Source organism: Amblyomma maculatum, chromosome 1, assembly GCF_055883805.1.
Source record: "Amblyomma maculatum isolate TAMU_Amacu chromosome 1, ASM5588380v1, whole genome shotgun sequence".
NCBI lineage: Eukaryota > Metazoa > Arthropoda > Arachnida > Ixodida > Ixodidae > Amblyomma > Amblyomma maculatum.
The window spans coordinates 285,365,296-285,376,138 of NC_139344.1; the positions used below are offsets into that span (position 1 = coordinate 285,365,296).

Here is a 10,843-nt window from a genome sequence, read left to right on the forward strand (position 1 = left end):
TCGGTCCTATGGCATCTGATAAACTGATAGGTCTGTAATGCTAGTACACCCATAGCTGTCAATAATCTGATAGGTAGGCTTCCTATTGGTTTTGTAGGCCCTATGGAATATTGGTCTCATCGAGTAGCTGCGGGTGTTTTACCTCTCCGGACACCTGAAAGGAGAGGGCAGCTATGTTCCATTTTCTAGGGATGAGTTACGCAGCAGGTGCATGTATACACATTTTATTCCACAATGACAGCGGCAACGCATACTGGCACATAATCCAAACATTGACTGCATCCAGGTAGCCCTCGATTCCAAGATTGCGGATTTCGGCCCGATGATGTAGTCTCTCGAATGCTAAGGCACCTGAAAGAAATAAAAAATTGCGTTACAGCTTGAAAAATAAGCGATTTCAAGAACGCGACACTACCATGACTTCAAAAAATCGGTCCACACATATACCGGCAACCGCGATTGCGCGCGTCAGTTAGGAGAGACGCCGCCATTACTGAACGCCGAGGTAGCTGCTGAACCAACATTCCGCCTTGCGCCTCACCACAGGTTCTGCCACTTAAACACAGTGCGCACGATATTCGAAAACAGATTAACGCTAAAAAGTTTCATCAATCATCAATACTTTCAAGAAATCGTGCCGACAACTTTAAAACTCGACGCTGCGTTATATCACACCGCGCGATTCAAATTCCTTTGTTGGCGTGCAGGCAACGGCATTCCGCAACGCAAAGCCACATCATACACTGAGAAAGTATAAACGTCAGCCCGAAGTTGCAAGTGATGCACACGCACCTGATCAAAAGCTGAACGTGCGCTGGAACGTTGATATCCTCGAGAAGCACCCCGAAAATCGGCGAAAACTTGTAAACACAGGGCACCGACCGAACTGCCGCCCGATCAGCGATCGCGCCAGCGCCAATGCCTCTACGGAGCTGCGCATGCGCGCCCAGAGGAGAGGTGGAAAGGATGATGAGAGAGGCCAGCACACCACACCTTCTTTATTGGAATGCTCCGTCGCTTCTGCGCATGCGCCAGCTGAAAGAAGTGAGGAGGAATAACTTACCGGATGTGACGTAGCCTTGTTTTGTTTTGTTTGTAAAATGTCTGCTGCTTCTCGTCGCCGTTTCAAGCGATAGGTCGATAGCTGGTCGCCAGTGTCGCCGGCTCCGTGATCGCTCGCAAGCCGGACATGGCTGTGGCGATGGTGGCGGACGGGTTTCTTGGCATTGTAGTTTGAATATCGTAGCCGTGTGGCCGTACGTGTTCCTTTCAACTTGTTATAATACTCCTTGAGCTTCGGCCTCGCGTACTGCTGTTCGTCAAGCAGCATGCTGTGATATTCCCATGCGTTCTCTTAGTTACAGATAGCACCATCTCCGACCTGTGGACTCTGCGGCGCTAGTTCTGCAATGCGTGTCAGCCCGCTCTTGTCGATGGAACATGCCTGCAGTATGTCGCAAGTCAAGTACTTACTTGCATTTCCCGAAATTTACGAGAGTCACTGCCTTTGGATCATCCGGAAGTAAGGTGTACAGCGCAAGTAGCGCAACTCATGGGATGCGAAAAACTCGTCTCCGATCGAGTACTTGAATGGAATCTCGCTGTCATTTTTATCGTTGTCCTCGACTTCGACACCACTATTTAGTAGCAGTGGTAAACTTTAATCACCTCGAAATACCAGTGTAAAAAGGGGCGTCGTTCCGGTTGGTGTTCCTTCAGGATGAACGTTAGTCACTACTTGACTAACGTTCGTCCTGAAGGAACGACTGTTCATGTCAGTTCTAAATCCCGGATCCTAAGACGTGTGTATCGTGGAAGCTGGCCACCTGCCGATAATGCTCAATGTATACATATGGCTGGACCTTGTTTGCAACATTTCTAAAATTTTTTGTTCGTTGTAAAGTTCTGCATGAAATATATGTGTATAACCTTTATTGTATTTAAAACAGCATTTCATGCACCAAAATCATCTACTTCAGGTCATTGCTCCATAGATTCAAAATAACAACATAACAATTCCCTCACCTTTTAGAACACTGCAGTGCCGTACATTTATGACCTGATTTATCTGCAGCTATGAAAATAACTGCTTTGAAAGGGCTCGTGTTGTTATATACCATTCGCGTAGGCCTGTGTAACTTTGATGCCACAGTTCCTTATTGCACATTTTCTTGACTCCTCCTTCAGTTTAAAGCATCTGAGCAGTTAGTGGCGATGTATGTACCGAACCATCGCAACCCGCCAAAGCTTATTAAGACGAATAAATGACTGAACCTCATTTTCAGTGAGTAGGATTGTTTTATTTTCTCTCAAATAGTCTGTCTGGTTAAAAAAAAATAAAAAAAAATGCACACCTCATTCTCCACTTACCAGAACTACGAACTAAGAAGAGAAAACATTCTCCTCAACATTGTTTAGTCACAGTGGCTCTTGGCTACATAAAGAGCTGCTGATTTCCTTTCTGTTGTCTGGCCAGTAACTTAATGACAGCTTCTGTTCTGGTAGTCTTGATGCCATTGGCACTATAAGGAGGTTCTCACACTGCTTCACTGTTTCATCACATTCCACATGACAGATACGGTAATGCTGGTAATTCTGCATCCGTTGCTGTAGTCAAGGGTGGCACTGATGAATACGCTCAGTGTTAAGATAGATGTCTCCATAGCTCAGTTGGACGATCCATGTCTGCACTTTGGACTTGGATGTAGGACAAACTGTTTCTCAGGCACGAATGCAGTTGGTACTCAGGCATACTGCCTTTGGCAGCATTGCATGTTGTGTATGAAATGGCATAGTGTGCAGAAGTCCAAAGCATTTTCTGTACAATGTAGCAAATGCTTCACATCTGAAGGACAGTCTGCTGACTTTTTTCAACTATATTTTCTTTGTGGCAGTCGAACACTCCGCGTCCAGATAAAAAAAGTATACCTAGATTTAGGGGTAAGAAACACGGCAGGACATTTTAAAATGTAAATTTTCGAAATAAGAATGTTGCTTTGAATATCTTTGAAACTTGACAGTAAAAGATGATGTAACTGCCCGCTGCCTAGATAGCGGGCAGTAACGAGCCCACCATTAAAATGAAGGTCAGTGATGCAGTGATGCCCAACACACAACCTAAGGGGTATGTACAGCCCCCTTGTTTTTCTAAGATATTTTGTTATTTTTTTTTTTTTTTGCACACTACTGAGAATTTTATTAATAGTGCTGGGAGACGAGCATGTATGCAAAGGGACACATTGTCTTTAGCTGGCTTATGGTGGAAGAAACTATGACTTCCTCATGAAAGAGAGTACGGCGAATACAATAACAATCCTAACTTCAAAGCGACAGAGCCACGGTGCAAGTATAACTATCATGCCACAAGATGGAAGCGACGCTATGTGATCCCCAGTGGAAGCCTATGCCTTGCTGTTTCACGGCGGCATAAGGCAGTATGTTTGCAGTTGTAAGGATTTCGCAATGTCATGCATACAATATTGCATCATTGGATGCTCAATGCACCTGCGTGAAGTGCCCACCAGGGGTGAAATTCTACCGTTTATTCCAATAGCAGCAGGAGCACTGGGAATTTCTGTGTGCATTGCATATAAGGCTGCACGTGTATAGCTTTATGTTGATCTGTTATATCATGGTGCAAAGGTGCACATGTTTTGCAGCATTCTTAGGTTTGCTAGTAACCTGAAATGGCTTATAGTTTCTCAACACATTTTATGTAGTCCTTGTTCTTTAGTTTCTTTTTTTTTTTTCATAAGTACGACCTCTGCCCTTGTGTAAAGTGTTCATTTGCAATTTCTCATCAATGTCGGAGTCATAAATATTGCTTGTCTTATGCGACACATCAGCAAAAATAAATATAACAACTGCTTCCCCTCTATAGTCTCGGATACAACTTAAGTCTGCAGTAACTGCCATGCACAATTTCTTCGTCACAGAAAATAGTCTGTTTAAGGTCTTTCTGGTTACCTAAATAAGAAGCTAACCATCAGACAAAATTACCAGCTGAAGAATACTCTCAATGCTTCTTGCTTGTTTGGTGTACTTACACATCAAAAACTGATTGTTTGCCGTTCAGTGGAGTCACACACATGCCGGGAAACATTCATTGTTCATTGTTAGCAACTGCTGTTTTCTTTAAGTTCTATCCTACTTATACCATCCATGTCATGCCCCCAAACATAGATATTTAAATGAAATCACAACAAAACAAAGTCTACCACCCATCACAAAAATAAAAATAAAAAATAACAGGCGGCCGACACCGGAGCTCCGAGAAATTCTGCTCGTTAAAGAGGCGACATGCCCGCTCCAGGTGGAACCAGACCTCCGTCCATACTCTTGCAAGCACTTCGTGAATTCCCAGGTTTTGACACCTCTCCTCTCCTCTAATGTTAGTGCGTGGGGCAGCCCCTGAAGGTGATTTAAATAAGACGAATAATGTTTCATTACAGCTATAGTTTAAAGCATTCAATTGCTAATTTAAAAATAGCTATTAGTTAAATAAGGCTGGTCATATCTACCACAGCTAAGAAAAATATTTTGCCCATAGCAATGCCGCCACCATCCCCAGCTTAGAGAAAATATAAATTCCTGCAAAACAGATATTCTGTTACTATTGTCATCACAGGGAAAGATCTACAGAAATATGCCAGTATTTTTACTCTTCTCCAGCAGCAAACTTCCCCTTGTTGTATGGCTAAGTACTATTAGAAATTTCATATGTTTAGTAAGAAAGCAGGCAGAATTAGAGAAAACACACCCACAGTTGCATTCCTTGAGAAATTGTAATGAAAGGAATGCCTTCACTCAGTTCCTTGGCTGGGCTGTACACAGCTGAGAAATTTCGATGAGCAGTATGTAAAAAAAAAAAAAAAAAAAAAAAGAAAGAAAGAAAGTAGTAAACTTCGGAGGTTCACCGAAGTACAGATGCCTGTGGGACTAATGTGCAGCAACTCAATTTTTTTGTCTAAGTTATCGATTAGATATAGAATAGCTTCTCAGCTTTTACATCCTTCCAGTTATTTAAGTTTTGCACTGCTGCTTCCCTAAAGGGACGCTGCAGTCAGCTTCATCCTACTCATCTAAAAAAAATCGTTATGTGGATTCTTCCAGGTAGGTTGATATTTTTTTGGCAGCAAGAGCTGCATTTATTACTCCGAAAACAATCAAAATGCAACATCTGATTTGCACCTGTGGTGTCATGACCAAAAGAACTACTTGTAGAGTAAAACCCATTTGCAGCACGAATAAAACAACGACAAGAAGGCAGTAAGCTTTGCTCTCACAGAAATGCCGTAGAACAGTCTGAAAAATTGTTGTGGCCTGTAGCACAGCATGGCTGCCCAAGAAGACAGAGTTACGGACTCGGCCGATGGAAGCCCCCAGCGTTACCAAACTACCCCCTTCCCCTCTGACCTACAAGACTAGTGGAATAAGGGAGTAATTACTCATAAGCATCCACCAAAGCACAGCGATAAGGCTGCAAACGAAAGCTATGCAGCTTTATCAAAACCTCTTTGGTTGAAAAAGCTGCATATCTTTTCTTGTAGCAATAGGGCTGTCATCGGTTGGATGGCAATGAGTAATCACTTTTTATTGCAAGTCTGCTTAACCTTGGAGGGTTTCCCTAAGGCATATGAAATGAGCATTAGACGACTTTTTTTTTTTTTTTTCAGTAACCACATGTTGAAATGTTTTCTGTCTGCATGGTCTTGCTTTGTGACTAAACTGTGCACAAGTGGAAGTTGATGAAGACAGTGATGCGCAGCATGAGAAAGTGGCTGTATAATGCGTGCAATGTCAAGGTGAAGCTATAGGTGAAGTTGTGAAGCTATAGGTGAAGCTAGGTGAAGTTGTTTAATGCAGCGCCCAGAGAATCTGACCTGTATAGCTTGCCATGGGTTCAAATCACATTCGTAGCCGTGTGCCATTTATATGCTTTTTATTATGCACCCATCACATGGTGCGTGGCGTCACACTCCGACGACAAGAGAGTGGCTTTAGTGCCTCAGGGCTTCAGACCAGAAATTTGCTTGCAGGCAATTTTTATTTCTGCGCATGCACCATACTGTTGTACATGCACACACCACATGGTCACAATTCAGAAAATGTCATGTAGCCATCACAAATTTCTCCAGGAGAGTCCCCTTAATCCTTAAGAGATGCAGCTCATGCTGCAAAACACACTTATCATCAATCAGTAGTGAACGGCTGTGTAGTCATGCATTGGAGATCTGCCGGAGTAAACATTAAGTAACGTCACCGCGGTTTACTTACAAAAGTGGCCATTGGTGGCTTAGCTGTATTTTAGTTTCCATACTTTTGTAATCTATAAAACTTCTACCATAGAAAAAGCCTGTGTTTCATTATTAGAACACAGTAATTTATTGGTATAGACCAAGTTCATTTTGCCCTCACTATTCCCTTAAGTTCTCATTTGGATGTGGATAGGTCAAGAGAGCTGTGCATACAGTACAGACAGATGATAAGGGGGGAGGGGAAGAAACCGTAATGACATTCATGGTGAGCTTTATCATATTGATCATATTTATATGCTGTGAGCAAGAACGTTCTGATGCATTCTAGTAATGCGAGGAGGAGAAAGCTGTCTTATTGAAAGGTCAGGACACTGATTGTGGGAAGGTGCTGCTGAGAGGTTTGTGATGAGCAGATCCTGTTTAATTCATCAGCAAGCCTCACTGCACCATAATTACGATATGACATAAACGGCCAACACTGTTAAGTTGCGCTGACATATTCATGCGTCGTATGTCATTTTTGGTTGCTGTGTGGGCTTACACATATTTTTGATGCGATACCCAAAATGTGAGCTCTTTTTTTTTTTTTTTTCCTTCTTTCGTGCAGATGTCCGTGCTTAGGCTACACATGGCCACCTCTGTTGCATATGCTCTGGTCGACGGCTGGCAGAGATGCCCGTTTAGGTAACTTTTGGGTCGTCGAACATCGGACCTTCACATTTGGATGAATCCACCGTCAACTGGTTACAGGAGAATGATTCTCTCCTTGCTCCTCCAGGAGAAAAACCTAGCACATCTAATCTGACCCCTTTCCTGGCACCTACACGCCCTTTTTTTTGTTGACCAAAGGTGTTGCCGTATATATGAAATAAATAATTGAAGCAAGATAAATCTCGACAATATGCAAAATATGCTTGCACATTTAATGCTATTACATTTAACCTAGCGACCACATTTCGTGACATTCTGTGAATTGCAATGCATGTCTGCTAATTATTGCGATTCCTGTATGTGCTGTACCAGTGTACCTGGACAGCTGTTTTCCCTCTTTGTGGTGAAGTTGCCAGTCTTCTGTTAGAGCAAAGATTGTGTTACCTCAGAATATTTTCTCACATGCATCAGTGCATACTTTGCTTGAATGCTTCAGTTCACCCTTTTAAAGTGACACTGAGGACAACTCCATTGAGTCATTGGTCTCAGTAAATATTTGATTATTTCTCTCATTATGGCTGTGTTGTCCGGCAGCAATTGTGGCATATAGGGAACCAAAGCTGGAGTTTGCTCCGCGACGCCAGCGCTCGGTTTTCAGCGGAGCGGAGAGGAACTACAAAACCTACGCGCATCCGCGCCCGCGCTGCGCGTGGCTGTCTGCGGAGTCTGCGCAGCCCGCTCGCTCGGGAGCGCGTGCTACGTTCAGCCGCGCGTGCACGCGGAGCGGGAGAAGGAGAGTGAGGACGAGGGGGGTTGGTGGCGTGTTCTCGCGCGCAAAGCCGGCGCTCTTTGCCAGTGGGATTTCTTAATTTTGCTTTTTTCTGTGCCCCGGCTGACATAGAGGCTGGCTGGAGGCATGTTTTTTATCGGTGCTTTTGAAAGCAAGAAATTATGATTAATTGATCGCCGGACATTGTTTTCAAAGAGCGCTTGTTGGCAGGCTCAGACATACATAAAAAAAAATGAACGCGAATTCGCTGCTTGAAGGCGGGAGGCAAACGACAGGTATCTTGAAGGACTTCAGGCGGCACCTCTTGATGCCTCTGTCCATGTTCACAGAATGAAGGGTCCAGCCTTCGAGTTCTCCTTCCTTTCCCTTTGTGACTGGTCACTTGAAAGGGGCCTATTCAGCTCTTTGGGGACAAACGTTTTAGGCAGTGCTGCCGGCGCCGTGGGGCCTGTTTTCGGCGCGTTTAGGATGCGTTCCCTACAAAGGCACAAAGCATGCCGCCTTACCCTTTGGTTCCTGCCGACACCGGCCAGGGGAAGTTCACTGCTGCAGCGCTGCCATCCGAAATCAATGACCTAGCTACCGTTAAAGATGAGGGGTTTCTTAACGACCTGGGTCATTCCCCAGAAGCCGAGGCATGCCATTTTTGCGGCAGTTTCCTCTCCGCGAGACGAACCGCGAGGAAATGTCTGACGACTTTCCATGCAGACGGGGACATCTCTCCACGGAAATCTTTGTCTTCTTGCTGTCTTCTTGTTGTTGCTCACTGTTACGCTGCGCAATTCCTAGTTCAGTTATCTCCTATAGCGAACGCGCAGTTTTGAGCTCCCGAAGCAGGATCGCGTATGAGGATAGGATGATTGACGTAAAGTGATCGCATTAATGACGAATATCTGTTTCTTGAGGCCGACCCGGTTCCACGATGGCTGCTTCAGCACCGCCAGTTAGAGAAGTACGACACACGAACGGTACGAGATATCCCCCCCCCCCCAAAAAAAAAAAAAAAAAAAAAAAAAGAGAAAGGCCCACAACCATCCCGTTACCGTTTCCACCAAACTTCGCGAAAAAAGTGCGCCGTCATTATTTTCCTTCTAGTTCTTTTCTTTCTTTCTTCTTCCCCCCTCATTGTTAGAGCGCGACGGTGGCCACAATGCGGCCGGAGGAGGAGAGAAACAACCGAGCGCGCGCGCGCAAACACGTGCTAGAAAGCAGCGCGGAGCAGACGACAACATGCTTTTCTATGCGGCGGCTAGCAGACGACGCGGCCGGGCTGCGCGTAGATTTTGACGGGGTCTCCATGGAGGGCGCTGACGCACAGAGCGGCGCAGCGCCCCCTGGCCCAGGTTTTCTCCCCTATAGTATTTATTGGTGAGAAAATTTAAATTGGAAGCCTTCCCATGAGTCGATTCATGATGACCTTGCTGAAAAGGACGTGTCACTGCCACATTAGAGTGGCTCACGACACAATATATCTTGCAGTAATCCGCACCAAAACTTCTGTGTGGAAGCATGCATTTTACTTGCAAAATTGGCCGGTAATGGCAGCATCTTTGTTCTGTTTCTTGGTCTTTCCATCCTTTTAAAACCTCTGCTTTCATTTTAAATGGTCTCTTTAATGGTTTGTGGGGTTTAACATCCCAAAGCGACTCGTGTGGTCTCTTTAAGATTAGAACACTGTATCTTAGCGATACAGGAAAACTGCTTTCCATCCTCCTTAGTGTCCCTTCAAAGGAATCCGACAAAAGAACACAATTCACAATAAGTATTTCAATATGTATTGCCATTTGCCTACTTTGTGCCTGTGGCTAATTTTAGCTTGTTTTACTCCACAAAAGGAGCTTTGTTTAACAAAATAAATACAGTGTAAATTTCACTGGTGACTAATTAACCATATTAACAATTCCCTCTTGTGTAAACTCACTGAACATCTGAAATATGTTTCGTCAGCACTTCATTACTTCTGGGCTGCCATGAATGGCAGCTATGGCATGTGGTTTTTATGGTAAGCAACCACCTTGGCAGGAATGTTGCTTTGTGAGCTGCGTCGATTAGTGTCTGCGCAAGACTTGGACATCACTTAGGAATATACACAGTCAGCAGTGGGACGGTGTACATCGGACCTGTGTTGGCAGCCACTTTTTCAGAATTGCAGTGTTGGAACCAAGGAGCATATGGCATTACCTTGGCCTGCATGTATGATAACACAACAAAAACAGGACATAACTCCACCTAACAGACAGGATTAAAATCTCCATGCAGGCCTTGTGCTCAACACATCACTAAAGGCAACAAGCACTGTTTGCCATGTCAGTCACAGCAATGGTTCTAGCAAAACTACTTTCGCTGTGTAGTGTTTAATATTTTTAACAGTGCAAATTTACGCTGTTTTGTTACTCTTGCAATGATTTATGTCCATATACCTTTTTTATCCCATAGCTGCAGTTGGCTACCATGACATATGGAGTATTTTGTGACCACCCGAGGGTATTGTATGACCTGAAATTGAGATGCATGTGTGCATTTTGACACTACACAACTAATATGCAGTCCGCAATAAATGTTCCGTCTTGCGCTGGCAAGCAGACTGCTTAGATCTTTGAAGATGCCACACATCATTAGCATGATTGTGTGAAACAATATGAAGGGATATCAGTCTATATTGTTGCAGCTTTCACAGCTGGCCTGTTTTCCCTAAGGCAGAGGAAATAATTACTTGGCAAACTTTGTTTTTGGTGCATGCTGCAACTAGTCGCAAGGGCAATGACTGGACAAAGATGGAATCACGAACGCAGCACTGTTTATTTATTGTTTTAACACTAGTCTACACGCTTGTCTACAATGATAAGCACAACAGGGCAGGTAGAAATAACATCGATCGAATAGGACGTCATTGGATGTTTTCTGAGACAAAAAAAAATAAAAAAAATGCAGGAATTAGATACAAGAACTGTCTAGAGCTAGAGCAGCTGGAAGATAAATACTGTGCAAAAATACCAGGACTTTCACAGCTTGCGCTTCGAGCCTTTAACTTTAGGAGCAAAACTAGAGGCAGGAGTGCGTCGGGAGATGTCGAGAGCATTTTTTCTTTACGCGGGCGGTCTACCTCCTGGCACTCCTAAGTACAGAAGTTTACTTGAAAATATAC

At 44.1% G+C, this 10,843-nt stretch overlaps 1 long non-coding RNA gene across 1 annotated transcript; it reads right to left on the bottom strand.

The window, feature by feature from the left end:
- Positions 1-208: 208 nt before the first annotated feature.
- Positions 209-936, bottom strand: LOC146206728 (uncharacterized). Its single transcript, XR_014703279.1, has 2 exons — positions 793-936; positions 209-351 (listed from the first exon to the last, which is right to left on the bottom strand). It is a non-coding gene; the product is annotated as an uncharacterized LOC146206728 (long non-coding RNA).
- Between the last annotated feature and the right edge of the window lie 9,907 nt (positions 937-10,843).